Source organism: Myxocyprinus asiaticus, chromosome 24, assembly GCF_019703515.2.
Source record: "Myxocyprinus asiaticus isolate MX2 ecotype Aquarium Trade chromosome 24, UBuf_Myxa_2, whole genome shotgun sequence".
NCBI classification, from domain to species: domain Eukaryota; kingdom Metazoa; phylum Chordata; class Actinopteri; order Cypriniformes; family Catostomidae; genus Myxocyprinus; species Myxocyprinus asiaticus.
In genome coordinates this window covers 12032298-12054705 of record NC_059367.1, presented here as the reverse complement: position 1 = coordinate 12054705, position 22408 = coordinate 12032298, and the positions used below count along the sequence as shown (strand labels likewise).

The window sequence follows — 22408 nt, the reverse complement described above, 5'->3', positions numbered from 1 at the left end:
CTTTTTAGAATACTGCACCATAAGTTTAGCAAGATGCTAACATCAAACTCTATAGGAATCAATTGTGAGTGGAGTCTCCCTTCTCTCTCCTATTTAAATAGGCAGTTTGGATTTGTGTTCCAAATCAGCAACTTATGAGGTTCCATTTCGGTTAGTATGTTGCCTTAGAAGGCTGCTGCCTGTTTAGGCAATAGACAATAAGGCAGCTCACTAGTTTCTCCTGCTCTGCTGTCTGTGATATAAAATAGATGGTCTACCGAATCCAATTTCCCCAAAATGACTTTTCAGTCAGCGAAGACTGGCGATAATATACTAACCGATGTACTTCAACAGATTATTCTGGCTGCTCAAAACTAATTTAGTTAGATCAGTTTCTTTTGTTAATCAGAGTTATGAATCATAAAGCTTTTTGAGTAATATTTTTTTCCTTCTAATGCTTTGCTGTTGGCACAACAGGGTTTCCATCATCTGGTATCATAGCAACAGATGCATCAGAAAGGTGCTATTCTCTGAAGCGCAACAAAAGAGACTTTCATTTCCAAACCGAAAGTACCCGCACCACGAATGTCTCAGGAGGGTCACCGTAACTTTCAGTCTTTTTAGATCATTTTGTAAGTACAGTCAACCTTCTCATGAGCTGAGATTATGACATGTGAGGTGAAATTGTCCCACAGCTTTCCCTGTAGCAGTGTTGTGTTCGGCAGGATTACATAGAAAACGTGTCAGGTCCTCTAAGAGCTAGCGAAGGTCAGTGGCTCTTCATCTGGAGGTGAGATTTGTTAGGATGGAGGGGTTTGGAGTTCATATGGGCATCCTGTGTTTTTTGGATATGACAAGCATCATTTTTATACCTTTAAAGCTGTAGTGTGTAATTTTTTCAGTGTTAAAATAGTTCCTCTTATCCCAGCTTAATATGCAGAGAAATTTAAGTAAGCCATTTGTTGGTTGATTTCCCTGAAAAGTGTAAACACTGAATTTTTTGCGCTATTAAAACATAACTCTTGTTTGTTTGAACATCCCAATCAGCCCGACAAAGCAACATTGGCTTAACCAATGGTATGAATTTGGGACGGGACTATTATTTTTACGAACAATGCTAAACAAGACATCAAGCATCAATATTTGACACAAATGTTTAATTTGTTGTAATAACTGCTATAAACAAGAATTTTGCTGCTACAACATTAAGGTAACAGTCTAACTCAAATGTGGATGTGACATATACTCATTAGTTTCTTATAGGGTGCACCAAACAGCACATATGAAACCGTAATGTCCTTCTCCCTTCAGAGTGCTCACTTCAAGTGCTCTGGCCTCCAAAGCAGGGCCACTTTTGAAAGGAATTTGTTGTTAGGAGCCATTCACACAGGACACATTGTTGCGTTCAAAAACAGCTAGATGCAACACTGGAGAATAGAATAGTACGCAGGGGTCTTATGACACATTTTTAAAAGTTAAACTTCTATGAACTTGACAAGGGATGGGTCACAGCAGACAATAACATCCGTCTAGCAGATTTTCTTGACCAACGATATACAAATAGCACAGAAGGACGTAAGAATGCATCCTGTGTGAATTCAAACAGCCCCATTGTCCCTTCTTTTTTCTAATGAGAGGCCTAACTAAACACATTCAAACTCCACACACCTCTTGTGTAGACCCAGATATACAGACACAAACTCTTTAAATCACTGCAAAGATTGATATCAGCCCCCCTCCTGCAGCTTTAAATCCAATTATAGTTTCACAAAAGACAATACTCTTTTAACCTACCACCAATTTCACCCAACTCTCAGTTTATACCTCCATCTCTCTCTTTTTCTCCATCCATCTGTCCATCCTCTCATCCTCTATCTCTCCTCCAGCCTCTATTCACACTTAACTCACTTTGATGCTCCATTTATCACACAAAAGAACATACCACCGGGAATGAATTGTCTTCCGAGGGTCCAGCACGAGATGGCTCCGCTCCTTATAGAGCATTATGTTGTCTGCTCTTATTCCCGTATGATGTCATATCTGCCATGCATTAGTCTAATTTGTTACATGCTACGTGCTTCTCATTTTAGATCATGCAATCCCTCCTCTTCCTCTTTGTGGTTAGACATATTCACTTCTCGTCTAGCATGCATACATCAATCAGATAGCATTGGGAGGGAATAGGATAGAGCAGGGTTTTCAAACAGGGGTCCGAGGACCACCAGGGGGCCGTAAGGGGGTATTAAAGGGGCCATTGGAAAATTTAAAAGGAAAAAAATAATAATAATAATAATAATAATAATAATTCATAATTGTTTTATACATAAACATAAAACAAAGTTTTACTTTATTACAATTTTATTATGGTTCCTAAACTCTAGTCAGAAATCATTAATCGCAGTTATTGTATTCTATTGACACCCATAGTTTTTATTGTAAGCCCATCATTCTGAGATACTATTCTGCTCACTACAATTGTACAGAGTTGTTATTTGAGTTACCATAGCCTTTCTGTCAACTTGAACCAGTCTGGCCATTCTCTGTTGACCTCTCTCATCAACAAGGAGTTTCCGTCTGCAGAGCTGCCACTCACTGGATGTTTATTTTATTTTTTGGCATCATTCTGAGTAAACTCTAGAGACTGTTGTGTGTGAAAATCCCAGAGATCAGCAGTTGCAAAAATACTCAAACCAGCCTGTCTGGCACCAAAAATCATGCCATGGTCTAAATCACTGAGATCAAATTTTTTTCCCCATTCTGATGGTTGATGTGAACATTAACTGAAGCTCCTGAACAGTATCATGCATGATTTTATGCATTGCACTGCTGCCACACGATTGGCTGATTAGATAATCGCATGAATAAGTAGGTGTACAGGTGTACCTAATAAAGTTGTCGGTTTATAATTTTAGGAAAGGGGCCCCTCACAATGTGATCATCCAATATGGGGATCTGTAACAGGGTAAGGGATGGGCAAAGAGGAGGCGGGAACCGGCTGAACAGTCAACGTAAAGTTTAATGTAAAGCTCAACTTAAAACAACATAAACATAAAGACACACAGACAACGCAGCCACGTGCGTCTCTCTCTCTCTCCCGAACTGGTGCCTCCGGCTCGTCTTTATCCCCCTGATTAGCCCAATTCAGGGCCGGCCCCGCCCTCCTCCTCATCATACTCCATCACCTGACTCAGGTTGGGTAAACTCCCGGCATGATGCACTCCCCTACCTTCCTGGAGGGGGGCGTTGCCCTTCTAGCCGTGCCTGCCGGCAGATCTTCCCCGCCTTTCTGGAGCCATGGGAGCGACAAGGGGAGGCGTGGGGAGAGGGAAAAAGCGAGGCAGAGGAACAGAGAGAGAGGAGAGAGAGAGAAAACTTGCCTGCTGGCTCCCAGACGCACTGTCGCCCGGTCCTCAACCGCTCCTCCACCCTCTGGTGGACGCCAGCTCGCTCCTCCCCTGGCGGACAGCAGCAAGTCCTCCAGCCCCTGGCGGATGGAACCGCTCCTCCCCTTCTTGGCAGACGGTCACGGTTCCTCCAGCTCTCGGCAGCCGGTAACGACCCCTCTGTCCCCAGGCTGACAGCCGCGGCTGCTCCCCTCGCAGATGGCAGTGGTAAGGACTCTGCGACAGCGCATTCCTCCTCCCTCCCGGGTTTCAGCACCACTGTAACAGTATATGGAAGGGCAAGGAGGAGGCGGGAACCGGCTGCACAGTAAACATAAAGTTTTAATGTAATGCTCAACTTAAAACAACATACAGTAAAACATAAAGACACAAAGAAAATGTGTCTCTCTCTCTCGCTCTCGAACTAGCACCTCCGGCTCATCTTTATCCCCCTCCTGGCTGATTAGCCCGATTCAGGGCCGGCCGTGTCCTCCTCCTCGTCCTCGTCACAGGATCCTTAGCATTAAAAAGTGTAAATACACTTGGAAGAGAGAGAGAGAGAGAGAGAGAGAGAGAGAGAGAGGTGTAGGAAGTGTTTGGTCAGGCTTATGGCCCTCTTAGGGCGATCTTTCAGAGGCACGACCTGATAGAGCACAGGAGTGAATGATGGAGAGGGCTCCTTACCGCCTGCCCTTCTAATTGGCATTTATAAATATTTAATGATATCAAGATGAAATTCAATCATGGCTTTTAAGTGCTGAATAGGTTGGTTGCAGAGTTGCCTGTGGGGTGATTAGATTTCTCTGGTCTGGAGCTGCAGTCCTTGTGCAGGTGGGCAGCAAGATGTTTCAGGTCTGAGAGGAGTGGGAACTCTCCTTACAAATTAATCTTTTATTTGTTGTGGTGTATTTTTTAAAAACCAAGGTTCTCCTGGTCAGACGATAGAGTAACCCCATTGGACAGTCCTGACAAACTGATCCTGCTGGCCATTTTACTAGCCAAACCGGAATATAATAGAGCTTCCCTTTGTTCTAATAAGATAAGAACAACAACGTAATACACAACTGTGAATTTTAACTATTTATTCAGATTTCACAAATTTCAAAATTTTCATGTGGATACATTGGAGTAAGTTGCATTTTTATTAATATTATAATTTTTTTATTTTTATTTTTTTTCATTTGAATTGTACTGATTAAAATATTTGAAAACAGAAAATGTGCATTATCCATTGAAATAGAGATGATCTCAAAATGGCCAAATATCGGCCAATCAATTGGTCTAACTGATATATCTGTCTGTTACTAAGCTAATATTATCTCATCAGACTTTTGGTAGTGTTAAACAGAGCTGAAATAATGATAATTTTGTTGACCATTTTTCATTGCGTCTAAATCTTTTACTGTTAATTACAACAAAATTAGATATTTAATATGCCAAAGCATCCCATACTCAGCACCTGATGAAGAGCGTTACAGTGAATCTGACAGTAAGTGCTCAGTGAAGAGAGACACCCAGGGGAAGATGACCTCATCATGAGCTCATCCCACAGATCTGTGCTATAAAAGATGGAAGCATCTTCCCAGAGGAGAGAAAGGTGAACCGAACACTAGATGGAAGAGAGTAGAGGTGTGTGTGTGTGTGTGTGTGTGTGTGTGTGTGTGTGTGTGTGTGTGTATGTTGATCTTGTATCTTGATGACTCGCCTTCACAGGGGTGTTTCCCTCTCTATGATGAGGTGAGTCAGATTGTTGACTCACCTTGCGTCTTTCTTTTTCTTACTCTTTTTCTCTTGGTAGGAGGTTGGTATCAGACAGAGGGGTCCGTGGGGCATTTATGGCAAGGACAATGACTCCTGCTAGTGGGACTGTGGCAGATGGTTTAGATAGTCCAGCATTAATCTGCCTTACCTCATCACCACTAGAGTGTGTGTGTTTTTAGAGGGAGGGGGTGTCCACTGGGGTCCATAATTTATGACATATCTCCACCATCAGCTAATTTATGACACAGAATAAGTTTATTCCTGAGTAAATGTATAAGATCTGCCTCCCCATTCCCTAAATTGCTAATGTAACTTTTTTTTTTACTGCGTATCCAATATTTTTTGCCAAATAATTTAGGCTGTCTCCAGTCACCATATACAGTATTTTTAAATTGATGGCTGAGGTGGGGGATCTCAGGTTAATCTCATTATATTGACCTTATGTGAATGTGAAATGAGACTCGAAATTGTTGGGTGTATTTTTCAATAACTGACCCCACCCGTGATAATCATCCACAAATAAGAAGAGTAAATTCAGGGGGAAATATTGCAAATGGGTTTTATGGGAGGCTGTGTATGAATATTTAATTCTGTCATAAGAAGGGTCCAGTAAATTAATTAATTTCTTGCTGGTCTGTCTGGTGGCCAGCTCTCTTAATTGCAGTCGTGCGTGTTGGCACCTTGCAAAGATTAAGACTCTTTTGAAAAGATGCGGATGCCCCTGATAAGATTAATGGCATTTTTAAGAAGAAAGTTTAGGATGTCTGGCCTATTTGCAGATTTGTGGCTGAATGTAGGTCAGGCGAGGCAGGAAAAGTTTCAGCAGGAGTTCAGTCAGTTAATTTAAAATATTCAAAATAAAATAAGAAATCCATTAGGTCCTTGTCAGTGTGTCTCATACGGTTTTTATATATTGTTATATATTGTTATTGGGAATGAACACTATGAAGAAGAGTATGTGCAGGTTTACTTAGCTGTTCTTTTTTATATACTTTATTTTTACAAATATGATAACATTTTGTTTTTTGTTTTGTTTTGTTTTGGAGGTAGGATAACCTTTTGGGTTAGTGTTAGTCTGTAGTTTTTATAATTAGCTTTTTATAAAAACATTGTAGGCAATAAAACCTGAAATTACCTACAATGTGGGGACTGGCAAGCCTGTGATAAAAAATAATAATTGTCAATCTATTAATAACTACAATCTTGACCAACACAAAATAGTTATTGTTTGAAAGCTGAGAAGCTCTTCTTTACAATCCATGTAGGCATTATGACCAAAACAGAACAAGTGCTTTTAAATTTGCGGGCAAATCAGAAGTTTTCCATTTTGATAATTTATTTTAAAAAAAAATGTGCACTGTACATATTATTGCAATCAGTAAAAACATCAAACTCATCAAATAGCCATGTGTCATATGTTGCTGGAAAGCTCTCAAAGAGTAGAATACAACCAGCCTATTTGTTTTACTCACAGAAAGAATATAGCGAGTAATAGCTAGGTATATGTCTTTGACAATTGTGTTGGTGTTGTTTATATGCCGCATTTTTGCTGATAACTTCAAGAAAAATAAATGGAACGTAAAATATCACATACCATTACTTGGATGGTAATTATCTTTCAAACCAACCCATACACAGGTAATCGGATGCATAGATCATTAGATAATTCACACAAAGTACAGTGTTACATATGGCCACCAGGAGATGGCAGCAAGTAAATGACAAAAGACTCAATGATGCAGACTCATTGAGTCAAAGACACTCATTCTGTGATATTGCATTACTGAAATCATGTCTGCATGCTATGCAAACCTTAAATTTTGTGTTTGCATGTGTAATTAGTTCTTATGTACAATTATTATGTTTTATTTGTTTGGAGAGACTTTTGAATACATGGAGACATTTTTGGACTTAGATAAATTATTGTTGTAATTCTATAAATTTGTATTGCTTTGTCATATCAACACAAACATTTTCTCAGTTACAGTTGACATGATTGGGAACAAAATAAAAGCTGTTTTTCAGGGCCACCTTATTTACACCCAGATCTATAATGTCAAATATGAAAAAAAGTAAATCTGTGGCTCAGTTTTTTTTTTATTTATCAAAAGTTTCTTAGGCTGAGAGTCTCACAATGTATCATTATATATATATATATATATATATATATATATATATATATATATATATATATATATATATAATTAAAATATTTTAAAAGTTTTCTTTATAATTATACCAAACACTTGACCTTCCTTGCTTGTTTTTTGTTTTGTTTTTTAAGCCTTTAATTTCGGGTATGCCACTGAAACTTATTTAAAATCTTAAAAAACAGCTTAAAGGGTTAAATAATGTGTTCATGGAAAACTAAAAATGCAATAAGGTTTTTGAGGGTTAGGTTGAATTCTATTAAATGAATATTCAGGATTCAATACAAGTTAAGCTGAATCAACAGCATTTGTGGCATAATATTGATTAACATAAAAAATTATTTAGACTTGCCCTTTTAAAAAAAAAAAAAAAAAAGCAAAAGCCGAGGTTACAGTGAGGCACTTAAAATGGAAGTAAATCAGGGTTATGTTTAGGGGGTAGGGTTAGGGGTTAGAAAATACTGGTAACTCAGTATTAAAACAACCTAATTAAATTGAAAGCCCCCACCATGATAGAAAAACAAACGTGTGTGTGTGTGTGTTCAGTGAGGTCTCAGTTTTGGCACTGATTATTGGACTGAGTGCATTGGCTTTTTGGCCACCGAGTGAAGGGCTCTCACCCCAGCATCTGTTGAGGGGAGAAGGCTTGCCCAGTGTGTCATGACCCATGTCTGAGCCCTGCTCTCCCAGGTCTATAGCTTTCGGCACCAGTCACCATCTCTCTCCCCATCTTATTCACCTGTATTTGTTGGTCTTTAAAGAGAATACATTGTGTTCCATTCAGAATACAGCAAGCCCTTTGACTATTGCGGCCCATGACACCCACTGTGCGCTTCTATGCAGACTGGCTCTGTTCTAGCTGTATTGGCTCGGAGGATTCCTTGGCACTCTTTGATAAAGATTAATACAATCCCATTTTCATACCTAGGATTGCCTTTCCTAATGTGATTCTCCCTTCCTCTCTCTCTCTCTCTCTCTCTCTCTCTCTCTCTCTCTCTCTCTCTCTCTGTCTCTCTCTCTCTGTGTCTCTTGCTTTCTCTATTTCCCTGTCTTCCCTTTCCCATTGTTCCTGGAAAACACTAAGTACCTTATCCATGTAGACAGTGTCACTTGTGCTGTTTATGTTACCCTAAACTCTCCAGTCCAATGACAATATCCGTTTACATGTGTTCCGAACAAAATTTCTTTGCTTGCAAAGTGCGGTATTTAGTGTAAATGTTACAGCTGACTAAAGAAGTTTGGCAACTCGTGGCACCCTGGTGTGTAATTGGCATGTTTACCTTTCTAACGCATCTAAAATATGCCAAGAAATCTTTGTTCTTGTGCTACTAACTTTGCTTGAAATAAGATGAAAATTAGAAGCACCCTCTTGAAAGTCTATCTTGTGTAAACATATTGGTCCCATGTCTATTCCTCCTCTTTGGATGTGAGTACAAAGCAAAGACTGGTGAGAAAGTTGTCCTATACTGAGCTTTACATGCATGCAAGGTAGGGGTGGATGGTATGACCAAGTTCTTATATCATGGTACAAAATTTTTCTTGGTAACAGTATATATCATGATATAGATATTTTGTCTTGAATTTGCCAATGAAAATTGAACATTTTATGTTTTAATAACCTATGAAGTGAATTAAATACAATACAAATGTATTTGGAACTTGATGGACACAAACATCATGGTTACTTTCGTAACCTCCGTTCCCTGATGGAGGGAACGAGACGTTGTGTCGATGTAGTGACACTAGGGGTCACTCTTGGGAGCCCCAAACACCTCTGCTTTTTTGAAAAAAGGCCAATGAGAATTGCCGAGTGGAATTTGCATGCCACTCCCCGGACATACGGGTATAAAAGGAGCTGGTATGCAACCACTCATTCAGGTTTTGTGCTGAGGAGCCCAGGTCCCGGCCATTTCAGCGGGTAGTTCAGCGTTGTGGCAAGAGGGACACAACGTCTTGTTCCCTCCATCAGGGAACAGAGTTTACGAAAGTAACCATGACTTTATCTATCTGTCACTCACTCGACGTTGTGTCGATGTAGTGACACTAGGGGTCCCTATACAAAACGCCACAACTATCTGAACTGTGTTACGTGAACTGGCGGTGTGTGACGGGCAGACCACTGTGTGCCTCATAGCCAGCGCACCAGGCCATCACGTAACCTCCCCCAATGCTCTTATGAGCGTCGAACGGTCCTACAGGAACAAGTCGACTGCCCAACAATAGGGACAGGCTTGCCCAACCGAGGCTTCTTTTCCTCTCTTTTCTCCAAAAAAGAGTGGAATTTGTTAACCGACTGGGAGCCATAAGTGTCTATGTCGGGGGGTGTCCCTCCCAAGGGGAAGACACCGCGGAGATTTTGAGTGGAATACGTCACATGGTCTTACCGAGTATTGTCGGAAGTATGTCATGTGGAGAGGTCCCATGGTAGGTCCTACCCGAAGGGGAGGAGTTTCTACAGAGTATGGCGACCGGGGGCAGAGGGGCTTCTGTCCAAGGAAGACGCAGTTTACCGACAGGGAAACGATTTAGCGGAAGATATCACATGGGGTCGCCTTTGGGGAACCAGCACATGTGGAGCACCTACCTCAGTACAGGGTCTCATTAGCGCACGTACTGGGCCGGCAGCGAGTTTCTCCGCAAACTCAACTGTCAGAGGGCTAAGGAGGAATGTCATCCAGGGATCACAGTCTGTGAACATGACTGGGAGCCAAGAGCGCACGTCTTCGCCTCAAGGGAGGGGAAAAGCGCTATGCACAAGCGGTACACCTGGCCAGCTGTCCCGGAACTTACCTGCTCGTGCCTGCCAATACACGGGATGAGACCGGCTCAACCTAGAGATTTTAGAACCTCACAAATGTGTTGGGTGCTGCCCAGCCCGCTGCTCTGCAGGTGTCTGCCAAAGAGGCACCACTGGCCAGGGCCTAGGAGGCCGCCACACTCCTGGTAGAGTGGGCTCGTAACCCCGCAGGGGGTGGCATGTCCTGAGCCTGATATGCCATCGCGATGGCATCAATGACCCAGTGGGCGATCCTCTGTTTGGAGACAGCGCTTCCTTTCCGCTGTCCACCAAAGCAGACAAAGAGCTGCTCGGAGCTTCTAAAGCTCTGTGTGCGATCCAAATAAATGCATAAAGCTCGCACCGGACACAGCAACAGCCAAGGCTGGGTCTGCCTCTTCCTGGGGCAGCGCTTGCAGATTCACCACCTGATCCCTAAAAGGGGTTGTGGGAACCTTGGGCACATAACCCGGTCGGGTATCAGGATCATGTGAGAGTAACCTGGACTGAACTCCAGGCACGATTCGCTGACAGAGAACACCTGCAGGTCCCCTACCCTTTTGATGGAAGTGAGCGCAATCAGGAGGGCAGTCTTCAAAGAGAGTGCCTTAAGCTCAGCTGACTCCAAGGGCTCAAAGGAAGCTCCCTGTATACCCCGAAGGACTACAGAGAGGTCCCACGAGGGGATGAGGAGCAGTCTGGAGGGATTCAACCTCCTAGCGCCTCTCAGGAACCTGATGATCAAGTCGTGCTTCCCCAAGTACTTACCATCTACTGCATCGTGATGAGCCAAAATAGCAGCTACATACACCTTCAAGGTGGAGGGGGACAGCCGCCCCTCCAGCCTCTCCTGCAGGAAGAACACCACTTAGCGAACAGACGCCACTCCAAGGCATACAGGCGCCTTGTAGAGGGAGCCCTAGCCTGAGTGATCGTGTCTACCACCATGGGTGGTAGGCCAATTAGGTCTTCTGCGTCCCATCCAAGGGCCAGTCATGGAGATTCCAGAGGTCTGGTCACGGGTGCCAGATGGTGCCCCGTCCCTGAGAAAGAAGGTCCTTCCTCAGGAATTCGCCGGGGGGGGGGGGGCTGTCGCGAGGAGCATGAGATCTGAATACCATGTCTGGGTGGGCCAGTAGGGTGCTACTAGGACGATCTGCTCCTCGTCCTCACTGACCTTGCACAGGGTCTGTGCAAGTAGGCTCACTGGGGGAAACACATATTTGCATAGTCCAGGGGGCCAGCTGTGTGCCAGCGCCTCTATACCGAGGGGTGCCTCGGTCAGGGCGTACCAGTAGGAGGATTCCCAGGAAGCAAACAGGTCTAACTGTGCTCGACCGAATCGACTCCAAATCAGCTGGACCACCTGAGGGTGGAGTCTTCACTCTCCCGTGAGGTTAACCTGACGTGACAGTGCGTCCACTGCGGTGTTGAGGTCACCCGGGATGTGAGTGGCTCGCAGCGACTTGAGGCGCTGCTGACTCCAGAGGAGGAGATGGCGGGCGAGTTGTGGCATGCAACGGGAGCATAGACCACCTTGACGGTTGATGTATGCTACCGTCGCTGTGTTGTCCGTCCGGACCAACATGTGCTTGCCCTGGATCAACGGCCGAAACCTCCGCAAGGCGAGCAGTACTGCCAACAACTTTAGGCAATTGATGTGCCAACGCAGCCGCGGGCCAGTCCAGGACCTGCTCTAGGGGAACCGCTGCCCGTAGAAATGCAAGGTCAGTCCGAGGACTGAAGAGGCGGCGACAGATCGGCATGATGGTCACGCGATGTGTCCCGTGGCGCCATGCCCATCTCGGGACTTGAGTCTGAAGCCAGTGCTGAAGCGGTCTCATATGCATCAACCCGAGCGGTGTGGCCGCCGCTGAGGACGCCGCTGAGGACGCCATATGCCCCAGGAGCCTCTGAAAAAGTTTCAGTGGAACCACTGTCCTCCGTCTGAAAGCCTTCAGACAGTTCAGCACCGACTGTGCACACTCGTTCGTGAGGCGCGCTGTCATTGAGACAGAGTCCATCACCAAACCGAGAAAAGAGATGCTCTGAATCAGGGAGAGCTTGCTCTTTACCCAGTTGACCCGAAGCCCCAGTCGGCTGAGGTGCCGGAGCATGAGGTCCCTGTGTGCGCACAGCAACTCTCGAGAGTGAGCTAGGATTAGCCAGTCATCGAGATAGTTGAGGATGCGGACGCCCACTTCCCTTAGCAAGGGCTGCCTCTGCGACTTTCGCGAAGACTCGAGGGCACAAGGACAGGCCGAAGGTGAGGACCTTGTACTGGTATGCCTGGCCTTCGAAGGCAAACCACAGGAAGGGTCTGTGTTGAGGTAAGTCCGAGACGTGGAAGTATGCGTCCTTCAGGTCTACCGCCGCGAACCAATCTTGATGCCGGACGCTTGCTAGAATACGTTTTTGCATCAGCATCTTTTAGCATGCGTCAGCAGGAGTCTGTGCAAAGCCCGGTTCAGTACTCGCAGGTCCAGGATTGGTCGCAACCCACCGCTTTTCTTCGGTGCGATGAAGTAAGGGCTGTTCATCTCAGCTGGAGGGACAGGCTCTATCATGCCCTTGCGCAGAAGGGTAGTGATCTCTGCACGCAAGGTAGCGGCATTCTCGACCTTCACCGAGGTGAAGCGGACGCCGTTGAACTTGGGCGTGCGCCTGGTGAACTGAATCATGTAGCCGAGTCGGACGGTCCGGACCAGCCATCGCGACGGGTTGGAAAGCGCGAGCCACGCGCCCAAACTCCGGGCGAGGGGGACCAAGGGAATGATCACGTCGGACATACCGGCGAGTGGGTCCTCGTGGCAGGGCGGAGCTCGAGGTGCCACGTTGAGGGGACTCGAGCCCGTGGCCATGCTGAGTCCGGGGACATCGAAGCACTTACCTGGCTCCAGCCGCCCACCATAAGATTGGCCAAGGAGGGGGGAGGAGGAATCTCGACCCTGTAGTCCACCGGAACCAACCCCGTGTGGGCGTGTTTGTGCCACAGCTGGGTGCACAGGGGCAGGGGGGTCCGCCACTGGAACGCCATACCTGCCAAAATGAGACGGTGGACGGTGGTCGTGACGACGGGCGATCGCACTGGACATGTGACCCAGGAGACGAGGAAACCATTCTTTTGTCAGGTTGGGTGCTGCAGCCTCCTGGGCATGCGGCGTCAAAAGATTCTCCTCCCAGCCTTCCACCGGGGGCTGTCGACCAGCTCCAGAGAAGCGGGTCTCCTCGCCCCTGGGTCGCCCATCTCGGGACGCTTTGAAGCCTTCCTCGGGTTCTTAGTGGCCAGCCGCGAGACGGGTAGCATCTGTTTCCTGCGAAGGGCTCCACGCTGGAGCTGGCCCACGGGGGCGGGCTCCCACGATCTTGTCAGCTCCTCAAGAAAGGGACCGGGTCGTGGCCGTGGGCGGCGCCCTGAGCCTAGGAACCAATCGTCAAGCCGCGAGGGTTCAGAGGAGAGTGGAGGGTTCCACTCTAGCCCAACGCTCACGGCCGCCCGGGAAAGCATGTCCGTCGTTTCCGCGTCGGCCTGAGACTGGGCGACCATTCCTGAAGGAGGAAGCCCAGCCGAAGCCTCTGCGTCAGACTGGACGAGCACGCTCTCCGATGCTGCGCTCGATAACTCATCGTCTTCCCGAGCTCCGAACGAGAAGTCGAACTCACCCTGAGATGAGCCGGTGGTCTTGTCCGAGTGCCCGACTGGGGCAAGCGAGCATGCTGGGGAATGAGAGGTCCATGGGGGGATACCCGGCGGAGGTGGTCCCATTGATGTCCCCAAATCGCCCCCAGTGCTAACCGACACGGCCTCAAACCCGTAGGTAGAAGGACCGGTGCGGGGAGCCACTAGGGTGGCTTGCTTTCGTACAAAAGCAAGCCGCGACCGCAATGTTGCCATGGTCATGTTCTCGCAATGAGGACATGACTCATCCACGAACGATGTCTCCGCGTGGGCAGTGCCCAGACACGTAAGACAGCGATTGTGGCCGTCAGAAGCGGAGAGCTAATGACCGCAACCAGGAATAACACACAAACGGAAAGGCATCTTTAAAAAGACGTTTCGTGTGTGCCGTTCTTTTTGTGAATGAAAATATACTCTTTTAGAATATACTCTCTTATTTTCGCTCTGCCAAAGCGCCCAGGGGCGTTCTCTGCACTCCATGGGTGCAGAGGGGGAGAAGCCGCTGAAATGCGCCATAAATCCAGCAGTTTTGAGGTGTGTCTTTGGAGGGAATTGAATTCAGTGCACTGAATACAACCGCTCGGCTCTGAAGAGAAAATCTGAATGAGTGGTTGCATACCAGCTCCTTTTATACCCGTATGTCCATGGGAGTGGCATGCAAATTCCACTCGCCAATTCTCATTGGCCTTTTTTCAAAAAAGCAGAGGTGTTTTGGGCTCCCAAGAGTGACCCTTAGTGTCACTACATCGACACAATGTCGAGTGAGTGACAGATAGGGAACCAAAAACTATGATTATCCTAATAAAATGAATGATCAGTCTGGCATTCACTGCTTCCACATTATCTAACACTTGAGTTGAAACAAAGGACTCAAAACAGTAAAACTAATATTATTAAAAGAATAGTAAATTCTAATTGGCTGAGCCACATTTAGAGTTGTAAAATAATTGATCTATGCACACCAGTGGCCGCACGATCAGTTGAATTCTATTAAAGGAATATTCCGGGTTCAATACAAGTTAAGCTCAATCAACAGCATTTGTGGCATAATGTTGATTAGCACAAACAATAATTTAGACTCTTCTTAAAAAAAAGAAAAAGTAGAGGTTGCAGCGAAGCACTTACAATGGAAGTAAATGGGGCCAATTTAAAGGCTGAAATGTGAAGCTTATAATTTTATAAAAGCACTTACAGTAATTATTTAGTTAAATCTTGAATATTATTTGAGCTGTAAAGTTGTTTTAATTGTCATTTTTATGGTAGTTTTAGGTTTTGTGGCATTACATCATCATGACAACAAAGTTGTAAAATTTGATATAACTTTACACTGAAAAGGTTATTAAGCGATTTTATCACAGTAAAGTCATGTTAACACGCATGTTGTTTACATCTTGTGGCTATAGTTTAGCAACAGTGTGTATTATAACATTATACCATTATATATTTTTTCAGATGTTGTTAAATATATATATATATATAACAAAATTTTAAATCGATTGTGAAAGTAGTCAGATTTAAAGGTATACATGAATATTCATCTTCTACTTACTGGATGTATTTAAGATCTGCACCACCTCTTACAAAATCCAGCATTTGGATAAAGCTCAATCAGATAATATTTTTCTGATAGAGGCTTTGACATGAATTGTTTTAATTCCAGTTGAGCTATTGCCAGATTATTATGAGATTATTAGGCTGCATGTGAACATAGCAACTGTGATCTCAAGAGTGTTTTGAGCATTTTATCTCCATTCTTCATAGATTTATCATTGGGGATCAGGAGTCAGTTGTCACAAAAGAACTATCACAAGTTTAGAATGAGAGAATGCACTGTATGTAACTGTGACTAAAGACATGCAATCATGAAACACAAGGCCAAGAATGATATCGTGAGGCCAGGGATAATATCAGTATACACACAGGAGTGCATTGGGAGACCGCACAGGCAAGGGTGTAGATTCCAGGGGGATGGGGGAGGTACCCCCCCCCCAATAATCAAAACAAGCATGTACACCCCCCCCCCCCAAGAATCAAAACAAGCATGTACCCCCCCCCCCCCCACAATAATCAAAACAAGAATGTACACCCCCCCCCCCCCACTTGCCGTTTCCATCGGGATGCTGGATCTGTACCTACAATGCTGAGCAAAACTAACAAAGGTCAGATCAAAGGAATGGAACAACTGGCCTTTTTCAGAGCCTCTAATTGGCATAGACAAAAGGATGCTCCCAGCTGGTTTGTACTGTCAGTCGGCCTGTCTGAATGTCTGTGTATGAGTGTGAAATTTGGATCAGTGTTATGGCAGGCTCTGGAGTAGAGATCTTTTTGTTGGGCCACACTCTGTCATGGACTGATCTCATAAAGATTGATTCAAGACAGAGCCAATATTTATGTATTTTTTAAAGATTATTGGAGGATCACAAGCATCCAAATCAATAACTTGTGAGGTTCCATATTACTTCCTTAGAAGGCAGCAGTCCATGTAGACAGCAAGGAACAGAGCTATTGACTTTATGATGCCAAGACACTGAAATGTATGTCTGTTTGTATATGCACAATCCTATATTACAAGGTAACAAGTGAATAAAAGGCAATACAAACTTTTGTAAATCTAAATTATCTTTCATATTAAGTCATGTTATAATGCTGCAGAATAAATGAGTTTTTTGTGCTGTACTATCCTTGCGCTAAGGATCGGCTCAGAAACAAAGAGCTGAATTTATGCTCTCTCTGCATGCAGAGTTCAGTTTCACCAACAGGGGGCAACCTGAAAAATAAAACATATCAAGTCAATGAGTTTGTCTATGAACGAGCATAGATTTCATTCATTTGTTGATTTATTCGTTCATTTATTTAAATTTGTGTTATTGTTCATTTAAAAAAAATCAATGGATGTGGAACAGTTTGCCCGCAAAAACGAAATTTGAAAATAATCTTTGATATCCAGTAGTATATTGTATTGTATATAGTTTTAAGAAGCTTTATTGCTTTACTAAAGAAAAAGCTCAGAAAGTGTTTTGCCTATGAGTTGTGAAGTGGCAGATTCAAATACATTATGTAAGTATGTAAGTATCTTAATGTATCACAGTATAACTTCATTGCTCAGTATCCCATGGTTGGCTCCAATAATCACTTAAACATCACATTAACATGTACTTAATGTATTATTTTTGACAGGTGCTTTATATATATATATATATATATATATATATATATATATATATATATATATAGTGATGATGTCTTCAAAAATAGTGGCATAAACAGTTTTCATTTATCAATTAAGTCCAGTGCACTTAAAAAAAATGCTAAATCAATATTTGATGTGACCACATTTGCCTTCAAAACAGCACCAGTTCTTCTAGGTACACAGGACACAAATTTTTTTTTTTTTTCTTGGTTGTTGGCAGATAGGATGTTCCAAGCTTCTTGGAGAATTCACCACAGTTATTCTATCTGTTTAGGCTGTTGCAATTGCTTCTGTCTGTTCATGTATATCCCAGACTGACTCAACGTTCAGTGGGGGGCTCTGTGGGGGCCATGCCATCTGTTGCAGGGCTACCTGTTTTTCTATTCTATTTGCAAAAGGAATGTTTTTGAGTCTAAAAGTTATATTTCCTATTGATACACTAAAGCTGAAGATATAAATAACCATCTTAAGAAAAATACTTATGTGCCTAAGACTTTTGCACGGTACTGTATATTCTGAATATTTTGAAATGTGAAAATATAGTTATAAACCTGAATATATATTTGTAAATCTGAATATATAGCTATAAATCTGAATATATAATTGTAAATCCGAATATATCATTATAAATCCAAACATATAGTTATAAATCCTGGCGGTATTGTTATAGCTCTGAATATATAGTTGTAAACCCGAAAATATACTTGTAAATCAGAAACATTTATAAATCCGGAAAATGATTATAAATCTGAATATGTACAGTACTTGTAAACATGAATAGATAGTTCTAAATCCATATATATAGTTGTAAATGTGAATATATAATTGTAAATGTGAATATATATATAATATTCAAATTTATACTTAATCTAATGATACTATAGAGTATACTGCATGCGGTACTGTGCAAATGTCTTCACAAAGAATTTTGCCTTAAGATGGTTATTTATACCTTTAGCTTTAGTTTGTCAATAGGAAATGTAAAGATTAGACTCCCAAACATTACTTTTGTGAATAGAATAGAATAGAAGAACAGGGAGCCCTGCAACAGATGGCTTGCCCCCCACTGAACATACACACAGTATGTATATATTTACATTTATGCATTTGGCAGACTCTTTTATCCGAAGTGACTTACAGTGCACTTATTACAGGGACAATCCTCCCTGGAGCAACCTGGATTTAAGTGCCTTGCTCAAGGACACAATGGTGGTGACTGTGGGGATCGAACTGGAAACCTTCTGCTTACCAATTCTGTGCTTTAGCCCACTACACATTCACCACTCCATATATATATATATATATATATATATATATATATATATATATATATATATATATATATATATATATATACATACACATACATACATACATACATACACACACTACCGGTCAAAAGTTTTGAAACACTTGACTGAAATGTTTCCCATGATCTTAAAAATCTTTTGATCTGAAGGCGTATGCTTAAATGTTTGAAATTAGTTTTGTAGACAAAAATATAATTGTGCCACCATATTAATTTATTTCATTATAAAACTAAAATGTAATAATAAAGAAAAGTTTTTGAAATTGATGACTTGGACCAAATAATAATGAAAAGCAGCCAATAAGTGCCCAACATAGATGGGAACTCCTTCAGTACTGTTTAAAAAGCATCCCAGGGTGATACCTGATGAAGTTGTTTGAGAAAATGTCAAGAGTATATGTCTGCAAATTCTAGGAAAAGGGTGACTACTTTGAAGATGCTAAAATATAACACAGTTTTGATTTATTTTGAATTTTGTTTAGTCACAACATAATTCCCATAGTTCCATTTATGTTATTCCATAGTTTTGATGACTTTACTATTATTCTAAATTGTGAAGAAAAAAAATGTATAATAAACTTTTGACCGGTAGTGTATATATATCTTGATATATCGTGATAATTTTTCTCACAATATTGTATCGACACTTAGATCCATGTATCGTGATATTTTCAGTGCAGTCAGAGATGCGTCTATGAGGCACGAAAGAGTCTGAAACTGATCCTGCAGGATTCATGGTTTCTCTCATGGACATGCTGGACCTCTCTCATGCATTTGGATCTAGGGCAGTGCAAAAATATATATTTTCTACTTAATCTTAATTTGTACAATCCCAGTGTCGATTCTTAAAATGCCAAGATTGCTGTTTCTTTCTATCTGCAATCCCCAACAATCAGATGTGCGTAAATACTTCCCATATGTTACAAAAAAGACTGTGATTAGCCACTGGCTGGTTATTTTTTTTATTTCACTCACCAGTGTTTGAGTGGTGTAGTGGCATAGCGGTTCAGCACCAAGATCTTTTCACTGCGTGCTGTGAGTAAAAGCTTTGACTCTTTCTGTGTAATGTGAGTCCTAAGACTAGATCCAAGCAAACCATTTGTTGTTTAATAACGTCTCTTTTAATATCCTTTCAGTTCTCTACAGTCAGTTAAACAACAAAAGAAACTTTTAATTCTAATCACACATAGCATGGATGCTTGAAAGAAGCCATTCGATCAAACAAACACTACTGTCAAAATCCCTGCCACAGGTCTTAAAGAGACTAAGTAAAGATCTAAGTAAATACTTGTAAATGGTACAAATTAGGCATGCAAACAACAAACATGTAACAATATACTGTATATATGCAAAATAATATATGCAATTTCAATACACCATATTTATTGATGTAATACACGGACAACATAAAAAAATAAAATAAAAAAAAATGCTAAAATGTTACCAAAATAATACAATTTGTCAAATTGATATGTCCATAATTTATCAAGTTAGAAGGTCCCCTGTATAATGAATAACAGCATTAGCTTAAAGAGAATTTCTTTCATACTGTATGTAAGCAAAATGGACATTATAACTGTAATATATCCACATCGGCCCTGTACACATTACAGACACTACACACAGTTCTGTTCATGAAAACTGATTCCCTCACTTTCTTTTAATGATGATTCTGATATTTTCAGACTTTTGCTTCAAATCTCAGACACCCACCAGAAACCCATGAATATTTAAGGTATTCAAAACCAATCTAAAGCCCTGTGGCTTTAATGGATAATTGCTAATCGTGGTAAAATACTCAGAAAATGACCAGGTAGTGAAAAGCAATCCCTTGTGTGCGTGTATGATATCAGTGTATGCTCACTGTTCTACTGTGTGTGTGCAGTGGCTCTCATGTAGAAGGACCTGCTGCACTATTACCAAAAGAGTGTTAAAGTACAGCCTGCCCTCACAGTGTGCCTGTGTGAGTGTGTTTCTTCCCACTGCAGCGCACCATCGACGCCATCAGTCTTTGATTTGGCACTTATCGATCTAGGAGTGTGACCTGTGTGGATTGACGTAGCCTCTGTCACACCCTCTCTCCGGGAAACTACCCACATCCACTGCAGTACATGAATGCATAACTCACACATCACATGGATTACATACACAAACACCATGCTATTCAGGTTGCAGCCCAAGTGTTGTGGTATTCCAAAGACCGAACAACAACAACAAAAAAAGAGTGTGAGGGTTACAGAAAGAGAAAAGTGTTCTTGATTAGTGTAGTATTTATAGGATCAACCCCTGACTTGATCTGAGGGATAGAGAGAAGAGTGAGAAAAGAGCAAAATAGAGAGAGAGTAGGTAGATTCTCAACAGGTAGGTCGCGACTAGGGTTGGGAACCGAGTACTAGTTCAGTTCCTGTACTACCATTCAGTGGCTCTGCAACATCGCTACTTAATCAGCAGTTCAAAACATACAGCAGGACCAGTGTAGTCCAGAACGAATGACTCTTATGAGCTGGTTCTTTTGAATTTACAGCGTGAAACAACTGATTAACAAATGACTCTTATGAGCCAGTTCTTTTTAATCTACAGGCATGAAACATACAGTGTGACCAGTGTAGTCTGGTTCCTGAACTAATGACTGTAATGAGCCGGTTCTTTTAAATCTTCAGTGTGAAACAGTCTGATAACCAAACAAATGACACTTATGAGCCAGTTCTTTTAAATCTACAGTGCAAAACAGTCCGATAACCAAACAATTGTCTCTTATGAGCCAGTTCTTTTGAATCTACAGCACAAATCATACATTGCAGCATGACCAATGTGGTTCGATTCCCCAACGAATGACTCTTATGAGCCAGTTCTTTTGAATCTGTAGCATGAAAACACACAGTGCGACCAATGTTGTACGATACCCCAACAAATGACTCTTATGAGCCAGTTCTTTTGAATCTACAGCACAAAACATACAGTACAGCATGACCAGTGTGGTTTGATTCCCCAACAAATGACTCTTATGAGCCAGTTTTTTTTAATCTATAGCATGAAAACATACAGCGGGACCAATGTAGTACGATACCCCAACGAATGACCCTTATGAAGCTGTTCTTTTGAATCAACAGTACAGTGTAAAACATACAGCGTGACCTGTGTTGTCCGATTACCGAACAAATTACTCTTTTGAGCCAGTTGTTTTGAAACAACACTGCAGAACATACAGTCCTAAAAAGAATGTATAGTTCTTTTTAATGAATCCAAAACTTAATGAACCAAGTCATTCATTTTGTCATGTCTGACTTGAAATTAACCAAGATTTTTACTGTTATTGAATATTTACAGTATGTGTTCTTAAGGCTTGCTTATGAGTATTAAATCAGAATTACCTGATGGTTGTTGATGTGACCATCTGTAGTTAAAGATACACATTATGATTTTTGTTGTAATTAGTATTATTTTATAAAAAATTAATGCATAACAATTTAATTATAAATTCTATGAAACACCTTTTGCAAGAATCTGTTCTGTTAAAAGAATTATTATTTAATTTGGTAACAGGCTGCTGAGGGCAGTAAATCCAATTAGAATTGCATTATTTCCAAATATATATTCCTCAAAAGTCCTAAAAGAACTGTTTGTGGAATTGTTAAGGAACTGGAATCGTTAAATTGCTTATGATTCATATTCCCTATCGCAACCCAAAATTGTGTCGCAAGTATGTTCTGATAGGATAATAGACAGCTAAGAACAAACAGTGCTAAATGCAAATATAAAATGTAACTAAAAAAATATGCAACAAAAATATCTTTGTTCTGTCATTGAACAAATGTTCGTCCCCAGTGTGAATAGGTCAGTGGGAGTGCATTTTTATTCAAAATCTTGTACGCAATAACTTTTCACAATGAATTTTTGCTCTTTGTGTAAATAAGCCTTAAGAAAGGTTTAGAAACCTCATGGTGTGAAAACAGGTAACCCTACACACCCACCTACCAAACAAACCTTAGCACGGAGTAGGTGGCACCATACAAAAACAAAACTGTCACCTGTACACACGTTAACACCTCATCTCTATGTGGAAAAAAAAAATAAGCTAAACCAGGGAAAGCTTTTATCAGTTTTGACTAGGACCATTCTGTTTTGTAGAGTGATGTATATGCACCGTATATGTCCTTATAGTTAAATACAATTGCAAATGC

General features: G+C 42.0%; 1 protein-coding gene across 1 annotated transcript in view; it reads left to right on the top strand.

Annotated features, from left to right (window-relative positions):
• Positions 1–22408, top strand: part of LOC127415255 (cytosolic carboxypeptidase 6-like) — a 594524-nt gene that overhangs the window by 385507 nt on the left and 186609 nt on the right. The gene's annotated exons all lie outside the window — the stretch shown is intronic.